Source organism: Thermobia domestica, chromosome 8 (genome assembly GCF_964235325.1).
Source record: "Thermobia domestica chromosome 8, izTheDome1.hap1.1, whole genome shotgun sequence".
NCBI classification, from domain to species: domain Eukaryota; kingdom Metazoa; phylum Arthropoda; class Insecta; order Zygentoma; family Lepismatidae; genus Thermobia; species Thermobia domestica.
Genome location: NC_137461.1, coordinates 257,686,145 through 257,711,960, shown reverse-complemented (window position 1 = coordinate 257,711,960; position 25,816 = coordinate 257,686,145). Strand labels below are relative to the sequence as shown.

The following is a 25,816-nucleotide window of genomic DNA, read 5'->3' as shown; positions in this document are numbered from 1 at the left end:
GTAAAAGTTTGTCCCATAAAGAACACAACTTTTGAAATGTCCGCCATTTATGTTCTATAAAGTTGGCAACACTGAACGTTACTCGACTTTTACCTATTGGTATTGTAGTTAGTAGCCACGCAGCACCGAATAGGACATGATTGCAGTGTTGCCACAGTCCTAGCTCTGGAGTGGGCTGAAAAATAGTACCAAATTGAAACTAAAGTGTCGGGGAAGGTGGGGGAACGTCGTCTCCCCATTTTCAGAAAATATCTGTGGCGTCCCCACTTCTAAAATATTACAATGTGCAAAGATAGGCACGGGGGACGGCATGACGTCATGCATCCCTTTCCTTTTTCAGAAGCATTTTTATCCCTGAGTGTAATGCATGGCTCTATAACATGAAAGGAACAGAGGTAAAGTTCTATAAAACTCCTCCCACTTTTCCAAGAGTTTAAATCAAGAAAGTGTTTTTTTTTTTAAATAATTTTTAAAAACATCCAAATAGGATGACTAAAATTTCTAGCACACTGCTTGTTTCTCGTCTCCTTCATGCGCGGCGCGGATGCGCTCATCTACTGTCATTTGTTTTCCGGTATAGTTCGAATTACGAATTTTCTACACAAAGTTCGTAGCGTTAAGCAGTGCAACGTCACAGGAATGCATGTTCAACAGCATTTTTTAAGAGCCCAACACACAGTATGAGTAATGTGAGATGTAGGAAAAGTCTTACTGACACTTGAAAATGCTACAAGTATTTGTTAAATGGTGCTGAATTGGGTAGAATTGCACCAACTTTTTCACAAAAGGGGCTGAAAATGCCTGCATGGTACCAACGGGCCGATGAATGACAAAAAGGGCTGAATTTGGTACAATTGTACCAAGTGTGGCAACACTGCATGATTGTCATCTGTTTCCTAAACGGGTAGGAATGGAGCGCTTTACGGCGGAACCGCGTGTTGTCATAATGAAAACTTATTACAAATGTGGTGGATATTGTGCAGAGACTGTTTGCAAACTCCGAAGATGGCGATCATGCGCTATTCGGTGCTGCGTGACTAGTGTTGTAAAATTTCCGGAAATTTTGAACCGGCTGGTAAAAAACAGTTTTTTTCGGTTTCTTTCCGAAAAAAATTGGAAAAATAACAAAAATCTTTGTATTAGGTTAGTTTTACAAGTAATGGGACAGTTTTTTTTTCTTTGGTACGCGTGAAAAATGTAAATTGAGAAATTTAAATATTGTGAATATTTAAAAAAAGAAGCATCCGAAAATAAAACTCTTGTAAATATTCTTGAAAATTAATAGTCTGTACAAATTTCCTTTATGTATCTTTTAGTTGTTTAGGTCTACTCTTGCTTGTGCATTAATTACAGAAATTTTATAATTGCATACATACCTACTACACATCTACCATCATGAAGGATTTCTGTTGCAACAAATGAGGCTCTTGAATGAAATTGACTTCTTAAATGTGCTCTTTGATATAGTAAAATTTTGTTAATTTTAACCAAGTTACTTCTTAAAAGAAATAGCAGTAGGCAAATTTCACTAATACTGATGCACTAACACAAATAATTACTATTATTTAATATTCAAATACAGACTTTAATATTAACTTTATGTACAGAATTTTGTATGTAAACAAATACCTGTTTTCTAATGCGACAAATTATCTTAACTATTATATAAAACTACATGAGCTGACATAAATTATTTGAGCACTTCCTGTAGGGTTACAATGATTAAATTTGGCATGATTGTAGCTTTCTGGTACTAACCGACAGGAAAATTACCAAAAGTGAATACAGTGAAACATCCCTTAACGGACACCTCTCAATAACGGACACCTCTATAATACGGACAGATTTTTTTGTTCCGGAAAAAAATATATGTTCTCTTACGGAACAAAGCCCTCCCTTTTACGGACACTCTCAAATACGGACGCGGACAGTCCTTTTTTTCCCCCAAACGTTTCAATAACCTCTTCATAACGGACAGGAATTATTCTCGGTTCTGCGATATATTACAGTAGACAGAAAAGTCTTTTCCCCAGAGGTGTATCTATCATGAGTCTAGACCGGTGAACCATCAAACAGAACAGCTTCAGGTTGAACTTGAAATTATTTTATTCTGCCCTCAATAAACTACTTTTTGGTTTGAAATCATAGAAAACCTTCAATAAGTAATAACACTCATGTAGGGTCAGTCGTATGGCCAAGAATTCTATACAAAAGATCTTCCCTTAGCTAACAAATTTAGTCCTTTTCCCCCTGGGCCTTGAATTTTTTCCCCGACAATTTCATAGATAACAAAAACAAACGCTGTTTGCTTTACAATAACATTTTCAACGAACAACATTTCCTTGTACTTTTTTTGGAAAAGTAACATTTTTCTTTTACTTATGATCCTGGAACAAGTCTGGGTTGGGGTTTTTCAGGCATCCTTTTTCCTTTTTCACTTGTGATATTCTTTGTGATTGGGGCTGAGTCAATAAATATATGTAATCACAATAACTTGCTTTTTCATCCATTCTGCCAGTACACAAACATACACACACATGCACACACACACATTTTTTCCGCAACTGTACTGAGGATTTTCATAGGACACTTGCTAATGAGTTTAACCGGTTAGTTGATTCCTAACGCATCTTTTAAGAAGGTCCTGAGAATTTGAAAGAAATTAAAAACGATTTCCCTCCCACTTTCCCCTCCCATGTAGGAATAAAATTATTACCATACACGCATTATCTTTTGCAATATACGAATATATTAACACATCCCCAGCAATAATACTATTTAACAGAAATCAATTTCTTCTTCATCCCTCCCAGTAATTCAAATACATACTAAATAGAATATTTTTATATTGAATTTTACGTAGTTATGCTCATACATAATGTATTTTCTGTATATTACTGCATACAATTACCGTTGTGAGAAATTACATTTCTGTAATCTCTCTGTAACGGACAGAAATTCATATCACATTGGTGTCCGTTATTCAGAGGTTTCACTGTATTTTTAATTTTTAGAGGGTCTAAAGAGAGGATGAAGAATTTCTCCATGTTATTTAAATGGGCCTTTTTCTGGACTTATAATATTTTAGGTATTTAGAATTGGAATAAAAACTTGAAATTCGGTATGCTTGTACGTTTTCGTTAGCGTTACCTAAGTGAATCATCAGAAATAAAAATTTCCAGCCGTAGAGTGGTTTTATGGAGAACTGAAAAATCTTTCCCATGTTAATTATATGGAACGTCTTCTACACCGCAAAATGTTTAGGGACTTCGGGCAGGATTAGAATAATGAAATTTAGCATGATTGTAGCCTCCCAGGACTAACCGACAGGAAATTTTCCGAAAGTGAATATTTTTAATTTTTTAAGAGTCTAAAGGTGGATGAAGAAATTCCATGCTATTTAAATGGGCGTTTTCTTAGGATACAAAATCTTATCTTTTAGACAGTTGAAATAGGAAAAGAAACAATAGAATTGTGGGTTCAAGAGATGCGAGGCCGTAGGCCGAGCAAAGACACTGTGTGGGGGACGAAGCCCCCGGATGGGCTTTGTTGATTCAAAAGCCGATAGATAAGAAATGCGAGGCCGTAGGCCGAGCAAACTGGTCGGTCTGGGTAGAAGTCCCTAGCTAGCCAAAGGCTAGTCTACGTATATAAAATGAAAGTGCCTATATTTGTAACTTAACAACTCTTGAACCACCAGACTGATCTCGATCAAAAATTTCAACATAGATGAGGTTCAGGCCTAGGATAGATTTTACCATTTCACTTTGAAAGTGCAACTTGGAGGAAGGAAGTGCGGATATATATTGAAAATTACCAATCTTAGTGTCGAACTCATAGTTTTCGGAGCTGCTGAGATGAACAGTGACATTTCCGATTAAGTTTAAATTCAAATTCAGCACTGCAAATTGGGGGAAGAGGAAGGAGATACATAAAATGATCAAAAATGACCGATATTTGTGTCAAATTCATAGTTTTCGTGGTTGCTGAGATGAACAGTAACATTTCCGATGCTGTTTAAATAAAAATTAAGACCGCAACTTAGGGGAGGGGGAAGGGGAGATATATAAAAATGGCTGAAAATAGCCTATTTCAGTGTCGAATCCATAGTTTTCTTGGACGCTGAGGTGAACAGTGACACTTTCGATGCCGTTTAAATCCAAATATATCCCCGCAAACTGGGGGAGGAGGGAGATATATAAAAATGATGCAAAATGATCGATATTAGTGTGAATCCATAGTTTTCAGGGCCGCTGAGATGAACAGTGACACTTCTAACGCCATTTAAATCCAAATTCAGTGCCGTGACCAGGGGGCGGGGAATATATACAAATGATCGAAAATGACCAATATTAGTGTTGAATCCACAGTTTTCGGGATCGCTGAAATGAATAGTAACACTTCCGATGCCGTTTAAATCAAAATTCATCCTCGTAATTTGGGGGCGGGGGAGAGGGGAAATATATATATATATATATATATATATATATATATATATATATATATATATATATATATATATATATATATATATATATATATATATATATATAAATGATAAAAAAATGACTGATATTGGTGTCGAATCCATGAGTTTTGGGGTCCTGAGATGAACATTAACTCTTCCGATGCTGTTTAAATCCAAATTCAGCGCTGCAACTTGGGGGAGAGCTTAGGGGTGGATATATAAAAATGATCAAAATGACCGATATTAGTGTCGAATTCATAGTTTTCGGGGTGGCTGAGATGACACTTCCGATGCCGTTTAAATCCAAATGCAGCCCCCATTAGTTACTCCTAAAGAGGGAAAGTGACATGTAAAAGTAATTGAAAATGACTGATACTAGTGTCGAATTCATAGTTTTTGGGGTCCCTAAGTTCATTGGTGACAGTTTTGGTGTCCTTTATATCCAAAATGAAACGTATTCTCCCCGTACGAGAAACGGATACTCTGTTAGTCTTTAGGGGGTCTAATAAAAAGCGGAAATTTCACATGTTAAATTCTTTAATATATTTGTCACTGCTCAAATTTACGCATTTGTGTGGGGTATGTGTGTATATGTAAATAAGATAATCTCTTTTTTTGAGTTGTTCGAAAAATATAATTACAAATAATAAAGAGGGAATTTTATCAGAAATCAGAAAACTAAAAAGTAAAATTAAAAGCTGTTGCTTTAAGTATTTTCCTGCTAGCGAAATACGTTGTAGGCCTATATATGCTGCAGACACGTTACAGCAAATAAGATTACTATCAGGCGAAGAAATAGTTTTTAATTATATTTTCCGGGTTTTGCCAATATTTCCGAACAAAAGATTTTTTTCTAATAAGTTCAAAATTTCCGAAAATTTTACACAGTACAAGAAAGATAAGTATCTAAGTATCTCTATAATATATATATATATATATATATATATATATATATATATATATATATATATATATATATATATATATATATATATATTTGATTTTAACATATTGGTATTAACTAAAATTACTCTGGTCCTGTTATTTTAACATTTCCCTGCCTTAAAATGGTAACTTTATAAGATTACTTAATATAATTTAAATTACGTCTATATTAATTAGTCTAACTAGGATTATATTTTAGGATCTTTTGTAGCCATAATTCCAATGTCATATTGCTAACTTTAAAGGAGTGGTTCAAATATATTTGTTGCCACAAAATTTTCCTATTCTAATACAAGAAACGTAACTACTCAATGATCTTAACTGTAAACTAGTAAATTTAAAATAGTTTTCATTTAAAAAGCATAATGTAGTAAAATATTCGAAAATTTCAATTTTTCACAAATTTTCCGTTTTGACCACAGTCGGAAAAAAACGGCACAATACTGGTTTTTTACCTGTTTTTTCCCAGGCCTTCACAAAACTACATGTTACTTTTATGATCATCTTAACTGTACGTTCATCTCCTCCATCAGGAAAATATACAAATGGCTCCTGTGCTGGTTAGATACATTCTAGCAATGAAAGGAGTGAAAGTAACTCTCTGATCAAAATGTTCTTGTTTCAAATAGCAGAAATATGGTAATCCTTTCAATTGGGAATCCAAGCTCGGTAAAAACGGTAAAAACTGGGTTTCTACCCAAAATTTCCGGTTTTTCCAGGCCTTTACAACACTATACGTGACTACTAACCACAAAGACAACAGATTAAAATCTTGGAACGCTCAGTGCTGCCAACCTAATAGAACAGAAATGGTGGGCATTTTAAAAGTTGTGCTCTTTATGGGACACTCTTTACAAAGACACAAAGCACAAACTAAAACCACTTGTTAAGGTTTTCCTGCCAACATTTGTTTGTAACACATAGAAATCACTTTCGATAGAAATGAGAATGTTTGGTATAGCTCGGAAGACTTTTTTAAAACACAATCTTGACAGTTGCTAACAGCAGGATAAGCGGGCAATTATTATAACTTTTCAAGATAATTACATCATAGAATGTTTGACATTAATAGTGAAACAAGTAGAAAAGCAATTTTGGATAACGACAATTTAATATTTAAAAAAATACAAGTATTGTTGTAACAATATTCTTTTATAACCATAGCAGCACTTAATTCTTTTATTTCCATTTTCTTCGGACTTACACTTAACACTATCTTTAAAATTTCCTTACTTTCTCATCGTCCACAATCCTCTACACACACACATAGCATTCTTCTACTTCATCATTCTCTGCGCCCTTTTTCACCCTGAAAATAACAAATTCTTTGGTAAAGTATCGCAGCAAAATCTTTGGGATTGAAAGAATACCAAAGGGTTTGCGTCGTGAAATACCAAGGAATTTGTTAGAATTCTCTTACCCTTCATCTCATCATCACCCACTAGCAAGTTACTTGATAAAGTATCGCAGCAAAATCTTTGGCATTAAAGGAATTCCAAAGGGTTTGCTAAGTGAAATATCAAGGAATTTGCTAGAATCTGGTTCTCCGGCGTAAGATTGTATGGTGCATATGATCTTACGTCCCTCTCCAGTCAAAAGTAGGCCCTCACAGAGGTAGAGACCTTGACGAGGTTGTGGGGCTTTCAACCAACATCTGCCTGCACCAACTTTCTTAATTTGTTATGAACGAAAAATAATATCTTATTCTTTTCTTTACAGGTGTACAAGAATTCCAGAAATAATTTAACCAGATATTAGTTGTGGCTGTTACAACAACTGCATACAACAAACCTCTGTTAAACAGTGGAAATATACTTATTTGGAACTTACTAGATAAAATTAGTTAAACTACCATGCTAATAACTTTTCTGAGGAGACCCGTAAACAAAGCAAAAATACTAACGTGTACTACAATAAAGCTTCGGATGGTAGAAGGAGGCAACAAACAGAATACGAAAGAATTATTCAAATCAGATAAGACTGGGGAAGACACTATCAGAACTAAATGTTCTAACATTTTTGTCTAGAATTGGCAACTCTTAAGTGGCCCCGCGTAGCGTAGTCGCTAACGCTCTCGCCTCCGGTGCGAGCGGTCCCGGGTTCGATTCCCGAAGCACAGAAATGTAAAACGCTTTTTCAGGCCAGCCATCTTGAATGAGGTTTTCCTGGGTTTTCCTCATTCCCACCAGGTGGTACCTAACTTATAGGTCTCAGGCCGCTGCCTTCCTTCCCCCTTCCTTTCTTCCTTGCCTTTCCCCGGATTGTGTGCTCGCCGTGGGACGTCATCCTCCAAAACGTGAAGGGCTAAATGGTCTTAGATGCTGAAAGGTGAAAGCCCAGAAATCTAAATCCCATCCCCTAAATCCCATGGCAACTCTTAACTCACGGAGTGAAATGTTCAGAAAATCTCACTTTCGGAGTGGGAAGATTTTGTTACCTAGATTTGTGGCAGAGGACAAAACCTCTTGGAAACAGATATAGCCCACAGCTTTATGTGACAACTACAGTTTGTGAGAAAGGACCCACTGTAAAAACGTTTTCTAAAAACAGTGATATTCTCTACACTGTTGTGCAACTTTATTTACAAAAGCTGTCAGAAGAATAATACTGAGGTGACGTGTTAAAACTATTTTATCTTGTTAAATTACTTTAAACAGGAAACTTGTGCACTACCAAGATAGTTTAAAAGCTCATTCCTGAAACTCAATTATTGTTGAGCAGGATAATGTCATCTAGGCGTTGGATAAACAATAGTATTGTGTTCCATTACATTTGTGAGCTGTGTAGCACCGAAGAACTATTACTTCTACTATTAGTAAGGCCTATCTTATCATCTTTACTTCATATGTGAGATTGGTGACAAGCAGTGGCGTATTTAGGGGGGTGGCTTCCGGGCTTAAGCCCCCCCCCCGAAATCTTACCTAGTATAGTAAAGTAAATGAAATATCTTGCAGAATTTTCACATTTCCAGGTAAAGCCCCCCCCGAAAGTTAGCAAAGCCCCTCCCGAAACAAAATTGTAAATACGCCACTGGTGACAAGACAAAACATGGGCAAAGAGAGAATTCCATCTTCTGTCCCTATGATTTGGCGGGAAGAAAGAGATCATATTCCGGACTGTTACTTCTGTTCGATAGATGCTGTTGTGCAAACTTCTGAATCGAAACACACTCGCGTATATCCAGATCTACTGTCAATTATTATTTCGGTTTCCTCCGGGGAATACTCTGAGAGCTCCGGGAGCCACTGCTCCCCAAAAAAAACATGTCTGGTGAAACACTGCCTGAGGCTAAGTAAAATACAGCTTGTTAAGAAGTTTAGTTTACCAGAAGCCAAACCAATTTCTTCTACTGTACATTCCAACACTGGTATTTGATTTAATTAAGATTGTACATTTTCCATAAACAGAAAAGCTTTGCTTTGTATATAAAGAAATACAAAGTTATTTGCTTAGCAAAACAATATATTTTTACATCAAAAACTAAATACTTGTGACAGTTTCGCCACCTACCTCTGGCTTCATCAGACATCATGAGATACAGTAATGTACAATTTCATATACATACAGGCAGGCACGTAGTCAGGATTTCGTAAACTGGGTGCGGGGCAGTGTTGTCACATGGCGGGAAATTCCTAGCATGGGCGGGAATGCGGGAAATTCTAGTTGAAAATGGGAAATTCTGTCAAATCTTCTTCCTGTTCATGTCTTCTGTTTCTCACATCTTGTCTTCATCCGTGGGGTACATGGAATAATACATGGATTAGAACCGTCTTTGAAGGTTAGAAAACAGCAAGAGAGGTTAATAAACCGAACCAAATGGAACTGATTGTTAATCGGGCCAATATCCATTTTCTGCGGGAAGAAAGAAGGGAGGGAGGGTTTATGGCCCTTTACTTACTATATTTGTTACGGACAGAAAGAAGAGAGGAGAAGGAGGGAAGGACATAATACCTAGAAGTAGCACACACACACAAAATGTATATTTCTCTCTATACCAAATAAACCCTGTAACTACAGATATAAAATAGAATGTTGGTCCTATAATAGATTTCTCCTCCCGCAGGAAAAGATGTACTTCTGATTGATTGTTCATTGTTATTGAATTTTAATTTGAAATCATTAATACTGTATAATAATTAATTAATTAATTAATCACTTATGATTAATTATTTAATTAATGATTGATATTCTTTCTTGGCGGGAATCTTTGCAACCGATAGGGAAATTTCAGGGCTTTGGGCGGGAAGTATGTTGTTCTGAATCTGACAACACTGGTTCGGGGGAATCAGTGGTCGAAGTGAGACGATATGCGATGGTATGTCATACCGCCTTTGGTTTCTGATTGATGAAGGCATACCGCCTCTGGTTTCTGAATGATGAAGGCACACCGCCTCTGATTTTTCAGTGATCAAGACAAACCGTTACTGGAGAGTAGATGCTAAATAACTTTAATAAATCCATTTTTATACACAGTAATTGACGAATAGCTTTGCACATAAAAAGATTTTATTTCTTCTATGGAAACAATTTCTAAATTGACAACACCGACATTTTTGTTACCTTTTTGCTATGTTTTGTTTCTAAAATAAGTTGTCCTCAAAGAAGTTCATCTAGTGTATATTTTGAGGTGCTACATTCAATTGTTTTTTTTAGTTATGTATGTGTGTGTCTTCGTTTTGAGCATGGGAGGATTTAGGGGTTGTCTGCTGTAGGGCGGATCTTCGGCGGAATTTGTAATATCCCTCAATCGAGTGGGGGTCCGAAAGTTTTCCCGCAGCAAAGTGTTAATTTAAAACTCGGTTTTTGAGCATTTTAGTGTATAACTTTCTACAATACAACGAAAGGGGATATTTTTTATTTTTTTTTTCACAAAGTTGGTAGGGGATCAAAGTTTCTCTATGCTCCCCTCGTAACTATAGAGACGATCTCCAATGGTTTTCAGTTATTACACAAACAGAGATGCAATCTTTTAGGCAACATACCCTCACAGTATTTCAATATTTAGATAGCTGGTATGTCGAGTCAAAATCATAGTAAAACATACCGTCTCTGCTCTTTTTCCACTTCGAACACTGGGAGGGGGGGGTCCGTACACACCAAGAGCTCAATCAATCTAAACTATTTTACTGGCAACATATATTGGTTCGTTTAGCCAGAATTTCGTAATGGGGGGGGGGGGAAGCGTGGCATGAAATATTGTGGTTATCACACCAGGAGCTCGATCAATCTAAACTATTTTACTGGCAACATAAGTTGGTTTGTTAGGAAAATTAAATGAAGATATGTTATTAAGTATTTTAATAATAAACTGAAGAAATCTCGAGTAAAAGAATAAAAAAAAAGTATTGCAAAAGATTTTACAACATTAACATTCCTTCCTTTGTTCATTCAAATATAACAATTGTCCTTCCATTATGACCTCAACTATTGTGAAAAGTATATATCCACTATTATAAAAAGTACATATCCAATAATGTATTGTAAAATATTTTACAATATCTGCGTTGCTTTCTCTGTTTGTTAAATATTAACAGAACTTTCTTTCCACATAATCTTTTGTTTTTATTATTCCGTCAACTATTGTCTGTTAATTGACAAGTTAAAGGGGCAGTAGAAAATTGTTTCTAAAATAACATGTTTGATACTGCAGAGAGCGATAACGAACAATTATGATAAAAAATGTCCACACTGTTGCAGAACAGCACTATGTTTTCGAAAGCTTGAAATTTCCCTGACTAGTAGGAGAAATTCAGAGAATTTCGTAACTTTTCTACAAATTTCAAATTCGCTGACTTTTCCAGGAAACCCCGCTCATTCGCCATGTATTGCAAGTAATACAAATCTCCTTATAAGAAAGAGTAACCAAAAAACTTGCTGTTTCATCCTTCCTTATTTTTTTAATTTCTGGTTAAGAAGAGGGGGTCCGGACCCCCCGCCCCCTCTGGCTACGTGCCTGATACAGGTTGTACATACATACAAATAAAAAGTTAAAACAAAGAATCTGGATATCGGTTAGTAAAGTAAGTATCGAAGAGTGGCAACACTGTACAGGTGAACGAAGGAATGGAACAGGTTACAAGGCAGAATTTGTAGCTTCCCCGCTGTCCCTCTCTCTCCCTTCCTTCATTACATGAAATAACTTGCTGTCATTTTCTATTTTATTAGAACAATAAATTGTTTGTTAGAAAGCCCCAGACACATTAGACAGTGTTTGTTCGAGAAACAAAAATTTTTGAAGAATCAATTAATTCAATTCGTTGAAAAAAAAAAAAAAGGAAAGTTGGTGTGGTTTAACTGCGGTAAGGAATGGGAAGAAGCTATAACAACAATTTATTTTTGTTACAAAACATTTCTATGAAAAAAGAAATGATGAATTGGAGGTATTCTAGTTTAGAAATAAGGAGGATTTATTGGCTTAGAATTTGTGGTTTAACACCTATTTCCTTCCTTGTTTAATCTTTTGTTTTAGAAGTAATTTTTCTTCAGTAGGTTTGTGTTATCAACAGGGATTGGATTTATACCTGTTCTATCTAGGTATTTATTACTATTATAAGTATGTATTACATGTTATGTACGAACATTAGTCATGAAGGACTTTCCAAGTAGTTTTCTGAATCATTTATCTTGGATACTTCTCTTTACGTTACTCCGCACGGTTTCTTGATTTTGCTACACCATCTAGTATAAGAACGTTTCCTAGGATATGTTCTTTTTCTGTGGTATCTAGTTAAACATTGGTTTTGTCCATCGAATCATTTCTTCCTCCTATATGATCGGCCCAACACCATTTCAATGTCTGTATTTTCTTGATAATATCCGTCACTTGTGTCATCTCTCAGATGCTTTTGATGCTATCTTTGCGGGTCGTTCCTATCATCCTATATCTCCATGCTTTGTTGTGGTCTGTAGGTGGTGAATGTCTGGTTTCGTTTCTGGGCGATTTCCCGAATTATTTAAAATAAACATCCTAGTTCTAAAGCTAGGACGTAATTCCATTAGTGGAAAAATACAAAGACATTATTGAATGTAAACTGACTGACTTGGATCAACAAAGTTTAAACCCCCAAATTCGGCCGTTTAAGCTAAAGCTAAGTTTATCCACCATTTGACCGAGACTTAACCTTGAACGTTGTTGGTGCAAAAGACATTTTCACCGAGCTTGGTTATGACCCTCGTTCAACAGTTGAACTTCGTTGGTGCACACGGCCATTTAACAGCCTTTAATAAAATTACATACCGTATTACACTTACTATCTTCAAATATTATTCATAATTCATTAATAGCATAATACATTTATTATCTTAAAATCATTTATATTTCACCATATTATTAACATTAGTTTCCGTCGAGGGTTGCTTCAAAAAGCTACAGGGTGTCCAATATACAATGCAACCCGGAGTTTGGGATAGTAGAACTTTTGAACCGGAAGCGGTACACAAATAATGGTTATACCAAAATGAAGCCTTGTTCATGCATATATTTCTAAATTAGGAAGCAACGATTGAAGTACACTGCTATTCATTGAATCAAAACGGGAGAACTTCCAGAATCTGCTGTAGAACTGACAATTCAGTTCGTGATGAATAGTAATGTTGCCGGGTGCATGTAAGTAAAAGGTTTACACGATAATTCTAAAGTTTCCTTTTCATTGTTTTCAGGAATTGCATAATGTATACAGATCCTTAACACACCTTTCGATGCACTAAAACATCAGCGCTGTTGCCAATTCAGAATGTTAATTTATGAAAACCACGTTTTCTCTAGTAACCCCTTACAGAGGCCTCATCCAATTAGTTATCGGTGGAAATGAAAAAAATCTTTTTTCCATTCCATAGTTTCCAAGCTACTCCAACTATACAGACTGATAATTAACAATAGAATATCCATACGGAAGGGGGCCGGTGGCTCAGGGGTAGAGCGTTCGCCTCCGGTGCTTGGGGTCCTTGGTTCGATCCCAGCTCACGCCGTGTGGACTTTGTGGTGGACAAACACCGTGCTCGTGGGTTTTCTCGGGGTTCTCCCGTTTCCTCCCACTTTCTTCATTCCACCATTTCACTCATTTCTCATTATCACCGTCTCCTTTAGCCTAACCGGCATAACCGTGGGACGTAAAACTTCAGATTTCATTTCATTTCAGAATATCCATACGTATGAGTTACGTGTCAATTTACATGACTTGTAAAAAAAAAATGATTTACACCTTCGGTTACATCTGACAACACTGTGTGGTTCCTAGTGTACTTCAACCGTTGCTTCCTAGTTTAAAAATATATGCATGGACAGGACTTCATTTTGGTATAACCATTATTTGTGTACCGCTTCCAGTTCAAAAGCTCTACTATCCCAAACTTCGTTTTGCATTGTATATTGGACACCCTGTAGAATTAAATGCTCAATATAGCCTTAATCAAATCATTAATTAATTATTGTTCACTATTTTCTGGAAAATTGTATGTCGTAGACAAAAATATTGATATTGTGACAGCTCGATCTAATCTAAATTATTTAGTTCATATGCATATTACGTATGCCACATCGAAACAGAACCTGAAATCCTTTTCTTGATATTTTTAATTGTAATCTGATTTAGTAATTTTTAAATACGAACATAAATACAAATACAGATGGGTTTTAGCATAAGACATTTGATCCGAGATTTTACTTGTTTACAGATGCATTAGTCTACACTACCAAACGAAATCACAAACATATTATTCATATTTACCAACTAGATTATGCGAGATCACTTTTCTTCTTTAAATAGTTTGTTATTAAATTTCGATTCTAAAAGGTTTTAAGTTCCTTTTCGATTTTAGTTTTAAGATCATCTGATGCAGACCAGTATCTCTCTCACCATCTTCCAAGTATTGTGTAATGCGACGGTTCAGCTTTACAAAGTGGTCCAAAAGAGGTATACACATAGTGGTCCATTGATCAATATAACATTCTAGTTTATGGGTTTATTTGCTTCGGCTCTTCCGAGCTTAAGATGTAAGTAAAAACACATTAAGAACAAATAATAAAGAAACTAAATCTATCTGATAAAATGCAATGAACTGATTAATACGGTACTGTATATTTATTTTTGGGCCAACCTGTATAATAGTAGCGCATTACAAGCAAGACATAGAAAGAGACGTATTAGACATAGAAAACAGACCTAAATGAGTCAAATTATTAACAGCAAACGTAAGTCAGAGCTTTATTTAAATACCAGTAGATGGGCGTGGAAGTTCTTGTGTTAAAGGAAATAGCTGTTCCGTTTCTGAATTTATTACAGTACCTTTTGCTTTAATTTCCAAAACAAACAAACAAACAAAAACTATGGCTTACACCACTGTAATTTTAACTTGTACTATATAATACAAGACTTCTTGAAATGCAGCCCCTAAGGTGAAAGAAGGGAACTTGAAAAATTCTTCTACTCTCCAAATCTCCAAAACTTGAGATTGTGTAGAAATAATCTCCTTCTATCCTAAGGTGAGAAAAATTGGAATTTTGCGAGATGTGATCCCTAAGAGGTAGAAAAGAGAGACTTGAATGTTTTCTTTTTCTTTTTTCTTTTTTTGGTTTCCTTTGGATATGTATACTATTAGATGTACAACTTTGAAATTTTTACTGAATATTCCCCGTGTTCTCTGTGAGGCTATAAAATAGAGTTGTACGAAATATAACTCTCAAGGGGAAATAACGAGAATGAACGTTTACACAGCTCCAGTGAAATCCAACTTTCAACACCAAATGTCTTGAAATCCGAAAAAAAAACAATAGTTTTTCTTGTGTGAAGAACAAGTACTGCTAAAAGAACTTATATGATAGTTTTAACATCGTTAATTGGCAACACTGTGCACATGATGTGCAAAATAAGAAATGATGTTACGTTTGAAGCGAAAAACCTTTTGCCAATTCTGAAACACTTAAACCTGGCCAGAATTTCAACATTGCTTGTGAATCATCATAGAAGGTAGAAGATTTACATGTACAATATGATAGATATCATTAAAAAAGCAGCTAACAATTTTTTAAAAAAAGAAAAGTGTTTGTGATCAACAGCAGATCACATTAGGTCGGAAAATGACTATTCGATAGGATGAGTAAGAATCATGACGTCATCCGACTGATAGAAATTGAGATACCACCACCAACAAAGAAAGATCATACAAATTGTGTTGGTAGAGGATAACATTTTAAACCACCCGCAGCATAAATACAGTGTATTAGTAAAAGTTATTCACTGTGCAACAAATTTAAACTTTTTTCTGTCCTTCAAATGAAATTATGTGATTTTAACTAAATGACAGATGCTGAATTCATTGGTCAAAACCAAAATGTCCCATCACGTCACGTTTTTCTTGGGCACACCACAACACATTATACGAAATGTACAGCGGGGGACACTTCTAAATGGTACACCTTAGCCGTAAATCTCCATATGGCTGTACCATTTAGAAGTGTCCCCCGCTGTACATATTTACGTATATTTACTATCTAATGTAGGCTGGGAAGGCATATTATATTAACATTAAATTTTGTTAATTTACCCTTTAAAATATTACTTTCTTTTATCGCTTACGCTTGTAGACATCTTCTGGAATCCCTTTGACAATAGACCAAGAATAGTCAGCAAGATACTTTCAGTTCATTTTCCACTGTAACGCTTTTCGAATATGACAATGTCCTGATGAAACCGCTCTCCGTGTTCATCACTTACTACGCCGAAGTTTTGAGGGAAAAAGTCAACATGTGAATGCAAAAAGTGTAATTTTAATTATATGTTGCATCCCATGAGTTGAAAACTCCGCATCATGTCACTAATAATAACTTCATAATTTTCATCTTTTACATTTCCAAGAAAACCTGAACATACCGGTTTAAATAACAGCCAAGCTAATTTCTCAATTTCAGAGAGTTTAGCTTCAGTCTTCATCCCGTATGACTGTTTTAATCTGTGGACCAACAAATACTAATCCTTAATTTCGGGGATTTCTCTTTTAGGTGCGTGAAAGCAATACCTTCTCTATCTAGTTCTTTAACAAAAATCAGCTTGATATGTAATGGTGGCAAAAATATATCTTAAGGGTTCACAATTGGTTTACGAGATATGTTCCTGCTGCCAGGAATGAAATCTTGTCTTTGAGGCCAGTATTTAAGGACATAGTGGTTTACTTTGTCACGGCTGCTCCCCTCACATAAAAAACAATACTTGAGTATCTTTGTTGCATTCCTGTGATAATACCAATAAGTTTCAAGTCCACCTACACATGCCAATTGAATTTTTTATACTCAATGAAATCCAATATTGCATTCATAACTTTATACGTCCTTTGTATGAACAGCGTATGCTACAGAAGCAAATGTATTAACATTTCCAATCTGGAGAAGCACTGCTTCAAGCTTAGTTTCGAGCTGTCAAGAAGTGCTACTCGGTGGGATTATGTTCATGTCCCAAACACTGAAATAAGCCATCTACAACTTTACAATAAACAATTCCTCGGTTTTCAACAAACTAGTCCTCAAAATGACTGTCGTGTTATAAACAAACTGATTTTAATATCTTGAGCTAAGAAATTCCAACCTTGAAGCCTGGAGCCCAACACTTCCGCTTTTCGTTTAGGAAGATTTAAGTCTCGTATAAGATGGTTAATCTCTTCTTGTGTGATCAAGTAAGGTAACGTTGACTGGGATGCAGATGGGTGAAAGTCTACACTTTCTCCGTTGCTTGGAACGTCTGAAGTATCATCTTCTGAATCAATAGTGTAATGTTCTGGAGCTTTAGGTACTGGAAAATCTTCACTGTGGGGAACTGGTCAAATAGCTAACTTTAAATTAGGGTATTGTATCTAATGTTTAGAGAAAAAGTCCTTTACATCTGTCATGCAAAAGTAACAGTCAGTACACGATCTATTTGTTCGCGCCAAATCATCGAACAGCAAATTTCATAAAACTATGTTTTCCTTGTAGCCAATTTCTCAACTTCCTGGTATACGTAGTGCAACATATGTGCGGGACCCAAAACTTACACTAGTCTCAACCCTACAGCTAAAGTACAGTTCATAAGCCTTTTTAATTAAAGGTGTAAATTTAATCAACATTTTCTTGAAACCCAGATGCACAGCACGAGCACACACTACCACAAAAATACACAACGCGACAAATCCGACCACTCCTAACGAAATACTACTCAGGAAATAACAATACAATCGAACCAAAAATTACTTAAATGCTAGAACATAAGGCAGCAGATTTCGGTAACACAAATCTGAATTCGTTTATTACTAAATGTTAATGGGATACTACCTGAAATGAAGATAAAGAGTGAGGAGAAATATGAGAAACCAGTGCCCCCTATTATAACAGAAAAAGACTCGTATACAGTAGGAGAAAATTGGAGGATGAGGAGAACTCCTCTTTGTAATTATCCCTTCTGTAGAGAAGAAAAATTGTCACTTGGATGATTTTCAAATGAGAGTATATTTTAAGATGTACTACATATACAAAAGTTTTTATTTTAAGCACATTTTTGCCCTCCCCAATTGTCTACTGGGTAGCACGCACGCCTTCGGTACATGTGATCTCGGGTTCGATTCCCGGTAGAAGAGCATTGAACGACACGATGACTCAGATTCTACCTTAAACTGTAGAATCACGTCTCATATAGCCTCGTTGCTGAAAAGCTACCCTAAATTTCAATTCCCAAACCAATCATTAATCATATCTCATCACCACCTGTAAAATACGGTATTTCACAGTGCAAAATTTCAAACTTTTCAATTTTTCACAAAATTGGTATGTGATACATAAAAAGTAATTACATAATTCGATTTTCTCATGCAAAAATGCATAAGAAAAACATATTTTCATGTAAAGGACAGATTTCGTGTTGCACAGTGTTATTCATCATACAGTAAGAAATTTTATAGAGTGTAGAGAAGAGTCAATAAGCAAAGGATATCAGTATGTTTTCTTTCAAAGACAATATTCGTTGTTTGAGAATTTTATTTTGTAGGTCAACTATATGTTCCAGTAAATTAAAATCAATAGTGAAAAAGACTATATAAATGTACAACGATATGTTGTATTTTTAATTGTATTCTTTGGGTAAAATGTGTGATCTTTTCTATAAAATATGCACTAGCCAGCTAGGTTAAAAAGAAGAAGAAAAGGAAATATATTATATGTTATAAATCAATGTATAACATCCTTGATTAAATCAATGTATGTTTTGTTGTTATCACCAAGACGACATATTTATATGTTACTATGGAAGTAGAAGCAAGGTTAGACATAATGTCAACTACCTTTTAAGGATCATAAAGTTTATAAAAAGAAGGTATACAAAAAACGACATTTTGCATTATGTCAATTTAGTTTACTCATTGTGGCTCAATAAGATAATATAATGTTAGAATCAGGACTAAAACAAATATAACGAAAATTCTTGTTATAAATGGATCATATAAGTTATGAAATTGTATTACCATTCCTCGTGCATCGCAGCCCGCATTCTTTCAGCAAGGACGGAGAATATCTGACCCGGAATCTGAGGTCCAAAGCTGACAGCAGGTTTTCAATAGTGTTGAGTATGGAAAGTACTAAATTAAATTCATCCCAATGTTCATGAAACCATACCGCAATAGCTTCAACAATAACAATTGGTTCATTGTCATCTTAGGAAGTAGCTCCAGTGTTTAAAAGCTATCAATATCTGGACCATCGAAGGCACGTAGTTCATCTAACATAACATGTAAGATGTCCACATAACCAGTCACAGTACTGTACTCTGGGGACACTGTAGTGTCGTGGTTAGAGCGTTAGACTCAAGTCTGCATAGTCCCGGGTTTCATTCGTGGCCGATACTTCAGAATTTTCGTCGTGAGGCAAACTGGGGAGTCACGTGGATAAAAGACGTGACGGCCACTAGACCTAAAAACTCTTGATACGCCTCTTAGAGACAGGACGACGCAGCACTCTGAGCACGTGTTCGTCATTAGACTGGACGTAGTTCATCCTGTCGCTAACAGATGGCGTTGGAGAGGCTCAGGTTTATAAGAGTTGTCATGCCAGTGGTTAAGTTTTTGTTAGTAATGTATTCTGAGAGTGAACACAGGGCCTACAAAATACCAGAAATTTTGGTTCACAGCGTCACAGAGCCCCCTGTATCTTTCATCGTAAGCAGAAGATAATTCGGACACCCAACATAAACACGACCTGTTACAGGAATTAACGTGAAAGAAGTCTCATCGGATCATATTACACGCTTCCAATCATCGGCGCCTAACTTTGTATGTTCTCGAAACCAATTTCTTCGTGTTAAATAGTTGTTCACGATGATCAATGGTTTGGAAATTTGAACCCGACCGCGAATGTTCAAGATTTGCAAATCTTGTCGGACTAAAATTGTTGCAGTAGTGTCTTCCAGGTGTTGACTGAGCGGCGTTTACTCCACGGTCTTTGGCGATAATTCCCTTTAATACTTGGCTACCCCTATAATTCAGGCATCTCTTCCGTCTTCGCCGATGTTGTTTTGTCACGAGACCGTCAAAACCTTGAATACTGTTTCTTGCGACACACCTAACATACTGGCCAGCTTAGCCACTTGTATCAACTAAAATTTGGACTCTTTGAAACTGAGAAGTCTCCTATTTTGTATCACCATCGTTTTCTCGCTTCAACATACCTCCCACCCTACAGCACCTGACGTACTACACTCACCTAACACATGATTAACAAAGCCAGTCACAGAATACTAATCTTCAGTGTTACCAACTTGCACCTGTTACGTGATGCAAACTACAGCCAGTTCGATGATTTTGGTAACCGTCGAGTTTTGACAATACGATGAAAAGAACAATAATATGAGACAAGACGTGATTGAAAAAAAAATCCCATTAATATTATCCTGGCTCCAAGGTGCGGAGAGACTAGATTTCACGGTGGTAGATCTCAGAGAAATATGAACTAAAAGAAAAAGTCCAGTGCGAGCTTATCATTTCGAGAATGAATCGAAACTACCATCCTCGCAGATTTCGGTTCATGGAACAAAGAATAATCCAAGGGTGTAATGTCCAGAGAATATGAGGGATATCCCAATCAATTCTCATAATGGTGTCACGGTGAACTTAGCAACATGTGGACTTGCGTTGTCCTGAAGCAGAAAAATTTACGAGCAATTGTTCCACGATTTTCAACTTCTTTGACTGACAGTGAGATATGTGCGCGCGTTTTCAAAACACATACTGCAGAGCATTGTTAACAGATTTTTTTCAATTGTTTCGAGTACATAGTTTGATTGGAAACATCGCTCGGGACAGTAGTTTGCGATTAACGATACCTTGAACACTCGAGCATAACCTCATGTTGTTGGCGTGGTAACTGGTTGACTAGCTTATTGAATTTTAACTTTCCTGTTCAGAAAAGTGACAATATATAAGATATTGAACTATATGTTAACGTAAGATTCGAACAACATGAACTCTAATCGAATATCAAATTCAAGTCTCCCGCGCCGAAAGCGATCTAGTGGCGGTTTTGATTGTTTGAAATTAGGTTCGTGGGGTGTCAAAGAATGATGGCGACACCGTATCATCACCTTGCTGCTTATAGCCCTTGATGAACTATAATTACACAGAATTGTCTATAGTTATTAGAAATATAAGATGTGATTACAGTGACACGAATGTTCAGAAGAGGCACTATATATATATATATATATATATATATATATATATATATATATATATATATATATACAGGAACTACATTAAATTTTACAGGTAATTACACTTTTGGTTGTTTATTTGATTCAGGCACGTAGCCAAGGGAGGTATCAGCCCCCTTTCGAAACCAGAAATTAAAAAAAAAGGAAGAATGAAACCAAAAAAAAAAAAAAAAAAAGAGGAAAAGAAGAATCAGCGTTAAAAGTAAAAGCAAGCGTTTGGTCACCCTTTCTTATGAGAAGCTTTGTGTGAAGGAAACGAGGGGAGGGGAGAATCAAGTTAAAAATGGATATTATTGGTATATGGAAACACAATAATGAAAAAAATATGTGTAAAAAAGTTCTGTTAACATTTGATTCAACAGAGAAAAGAACGCAGAAATTGTAAAATGTTTTAAAGACATTATTGGATATCGTCGCTGCGCCTCGAAGAATCGCTATGTGCTAAAACCACAACTTTTCAGAAGCAAAAAAGATTCCGAACTTAAAATTTTGCCAAATACACGGAGACATTTGAAAAATGTAATAAAATTTATTCTGCATATATTATGCACTGCACATTGTTGTAGCTTGCTTCAACAGTATTATATTACTATTTTTGTGTTTACTTAGCACCTTTTGCGCTTTTATAAGAATATAGAGGATTTGTATACATTAATCAATGCGTACGTGATGAGAACCAGAAACCTTTAATTTGAACCTATAATTTTTATTGTTGTTGGCGAAACAATTGAATGTTAACTTATGACATTATAAGGGACGCTGCCTGACAGTTTTCTGGTTTATTTGCACCACATAACTCATTTTCGACAAAAATGTCACATAGCGGTTATTCGAGGCGCAGCGACGATATGTACTTTTCATAATACTGGATATATACTTTTTATAATAGTGGATATGCACTTTTTTGATCGTTGAGGTGATAATGAAAGGAAATTGTTATATTTGAATGAACAGAGGAAGGAACTTATTACTAAAATATTTTTCAATACATTTTTATATTCTTTTACTCGAGATTTCTTCATAGTTTGTTATTAAAATACTTACTAACATATCCTTATTTTATTGCCCTAACCAGTGGCGTATTTAAGGGGGTGGCTATCGGGCTCAAGCCTCCCCACCGAAATAAATTTGTTACATGCAAAACATTATTAAAATTTGTCGGCACCCAAAAGGAAAAATATAAGTGCTTATTCACGTGTTGTGCTTAGCCCCCTCCGAAACAAAATCCTAAATACGCCACTGGTCCTAACAAACCAATATATGTTGCCAGTAAAATAGTTTAGAATGATCGAGTTGAGTTGAGTTGAGTTGATTTTGGGTTTAATGTCCCGTTCAGCAGCTAGGTTATATGAGACGTGGACCTACTGATTAACGTGGAACCCGAACAACATGAGCTCCCGCCAGGAATCGAACCCGGGTCTTAGAATGATCGAACCCCTGGTGTGATAACCATAGTATTTCATGTCACGGACCCTCCCCATTATGAAATCCTGGCTACATGGCTGATTTGATTGATTTAATTGTTAGGTCTTGCAGCTTATCGATGAAGTTTTAATGATATTTCTAACTTCAGAAGTAGAACTATTGAAATGCAACACACTTAGGACTATGTACTTTACTGTTCATATTCAATAATTTAATCGACCCTTCAGTTCCTTATTTAGCTTATTGATAGTCGAACTTCCGTACTTTGTAGAGCAAGGGCTTGGAAAAAAAACTCGGTTTTTTCTGCTTCGCTTTTTTGCTTGGGAAATTTTGGGCTTTTTTGAAAATTCTGCTTTAAATTGATAAACCAGATTTTTTTTCGCTTCTCTACAACACAAAAAGTCATTTAATTAGTGGTTGATGCCGATAATAATATAAAACCTCGAAAATAAACCATGAATTTCGAAAAGATATTTCAAACAGTTTTACTTCTCAACATATTTACATTATGAATTCCAAAGGATTAACCAATGTATATAATAATATTTTTTTTAACCTCCTACATACAAAAGTAAGCAGGGTTGGCAAGAGCAATGGTTGTTTTTGAAAATGCCAAAAACCCGTTTTTTGGGGGAAGTTTAAACTAGGCTTTTTTGGTTTAAACCAGGTTTTTTTGGGTTTAGATATTTTGCTTTATGTATTTATATTAATTACATATTGACAGAAATCAGTTTGTTTCGCCTTGGTGTTATTATGCAACAACGGGGTTATGCTGGAAGAGGTCACATAAGCTTAAAGAAGTGCGGTCAGTAAATTTCTTAAATTGAGAAACTCCCGCCCTAGCCATCGGGAAAATCCCGTCATTACTCTAAATGTAAAACAATAACGGAAAAAAACCTGTTATTGCTTTGCATGTAAAATTTAAAGGTCAACGTATCATAATCAGTACGCTAAAACTGAGGTATTAAATTACAAATTTAGTGCGTACATATCATTGAAAGTACAATCCAAGCTAATGTTGGAAGCTACGTAGGCAATCGATAAATTTTGTCAATTTATATCAGTATATTTAAGCAACCTTGGCTTCTTTATAAAACAACAGGCATTCAGGCATGCAAAATATACAATTTAGTTTCGTTTCGTATGTTCAGGCTTAACATCCTTACGTAATACCGAGGTTATCAAGGAGAAGACTTTCGCTTAAAGTGACATCCGAACCGCTACTTTGTTTACGCATGAAAGAAGGGTTGTGGTTCGACCGAGAATTAAACATGGGACACCTTGATTAAAAGGTGAAAAGGAAATAAAACTAATGCAGATGGTTTGATGTATGGAAACGTCACCATGAAGTTCACTGATTCGCATTTTTCATACCTTTTATTTTTTTCGGTTTAAACCAGTTGTTTATTTAAAAAAAAGAAGAAAAACAACTGGTGTAAACCAGCCAACCCTAAAAGTAAATACTTCTTTTTAAAAATACTCAAATAAGTAGCAAAATTCTATAAGCACCATCACGGTTTATTCAGTCCTCAAGTTTTCTGTATTTTTAACAAGAGGGATTGAACATGAAGGGTGTGAGATAAGAACATGGTAACCCATAATTTTACTATTTTAAGAAATTAGAAATTTTCTGCTACACAATCCATTTTGAAAGTCGGAAAGCTGATTTTTCACATAAGTCTATACATGAGGGATTAAACGAAGCGGTATGCGTTGCTGCCTATCTGATGCTGCGTAACTCAGCAATTGAAAATTTGTTAGTTACCATGTTCTTGGCTCTCACCCTTCATATCATTATGGAACTTTCCCCTCCCCACCAACACACACACACAAAAAAAGGACTACGGAATATATTTAAGTTAAGATAAATACAACTGCACAACAAACATGATTGACTGGAGCTTTTGCGCTTCTATTTAGAAGTCCGGAATTCAACTCAGCATTCGACCATTCTGACAAAACTTTTCTTCATTCCATCTATGAAGTAGAAATAGTGCGTGTACTGTGAGTTGGCTGACTTCATTTCTTATTGTTTTTAAATCGTTATTATTACTAATTACCAGCAGTGAAGGTTTTGCGAGGGTTAGGGGGAACGGTCTTTCGAACTGAAGCCTGTTCTCCAAAATTACGGAATGTCTAAAACAAACGAAATATCTATTAGTTATGCCTTTACTCATAAACTTTAAGCTGCCGTCAAATAAAAATTACGAATGTTTAGAAAAACTAAACATTAGTAAGAAAAAAACCCTCCCAAAATACTTTTCTAAATCCGCCACTGATTCTCAGTATAAAATGATCTTCAAGGTTGTATCCGGAAGATTATCGCTAAATATATAAACGAAACGAAATACAGTATTAGTTATACCTGTACTCATAAACTTCAAGCTCCTCCCAAATAAAATTAGGAGATTTTAGAAAATAAAACAATCAGAGAAACCCGTCCCAAAGTACGTTTCTAAATCCGCTACTGATTATTTGTATAAATTAGTATTCAAGGTTGTATCCGGAAAATTATTGCTAAATCGTTGCACAGCTACAGTACAACAGAAATGTGGAAGTACGGTTAGACGGATATATTGAAAAACGTACGCTTTGACGGATATATAGAAAAACGTAAGTTTAACTTCTGCGTTAGAAGCTAGAGTACTAAGCTCTTAGAAATGAAACAGACGACAAACTGAAATGATATTGAGAAGAAAAAATATCGATAACTCAAAAGTTAAAATAAAGTTAAATAGCCTCTAAAATTGCCCTCAAATACTACATTCTTCATGTTATCTTTAATTCGTAAAACATGTGCTCCATCCATCTTGATGGTGAATTTTAGAGCGAAATATGGCATTTAGGTCATGGAATTCTTATCTAAGTATAGAATATACTATAAGAAAGCTATTTAGATAGAAAAATCATGAAAATGAAAAAAGCCAAAATTTCCAAAATTCTCGTTTTTTTCCCAAAAAAGCCGGCTTTTTATGTGAAAAAACCATCGATTCAAAAAAGCCGGCTTTTTTGCATCTCTAGTACTTTGCTAAGAAAATAAGAGATTTTTCCTTGCAATGTGAGATCCTTAGGTTTTAACTGCATTCTTTTATTCATTACAAATTCCTACGTTTCACCCGATACCGAATCCGATAATAATAATAATAATAATAATAATAATAATAATAATAATAATAATAATAATAATAATAATAATAATAATAATAATAATATCTTGTAACTCAACATGTATTTGTACACTTTCGCAATAAAATTGTAC

The 25,816-nt window shown here is 35.4% G+C and overlaps 1 protein-coding gene across 2 annotated transcripts in view; it reads right to left on the bottom strand.

Annotated features, from left to right (window-relative positions):
• The window catches only part of LOC145693565 (protein Wnt-11b-2-like), a 246,002-nt gene that overhangs the window by 177,761 nt on the left and 42,425 nt on the right, over nt 1-25,816 (bottom strand). The window contains exon 1 of one of the 2 annotated variants that reach the window (XM_081769659.1): nt 14,140-14,222. The exons of the other annotated variant lie outside the window; for it this stretch is intronic. The gene's annotated coding sequence lies outside the window, so the exon portion shown is untranslated. Of the gene's footprint in view, nt 1-14,139; nt 14,223-25,816 lie in introns of those variants that run through there. 2 annotated transcript variants of the gene reach the window in all.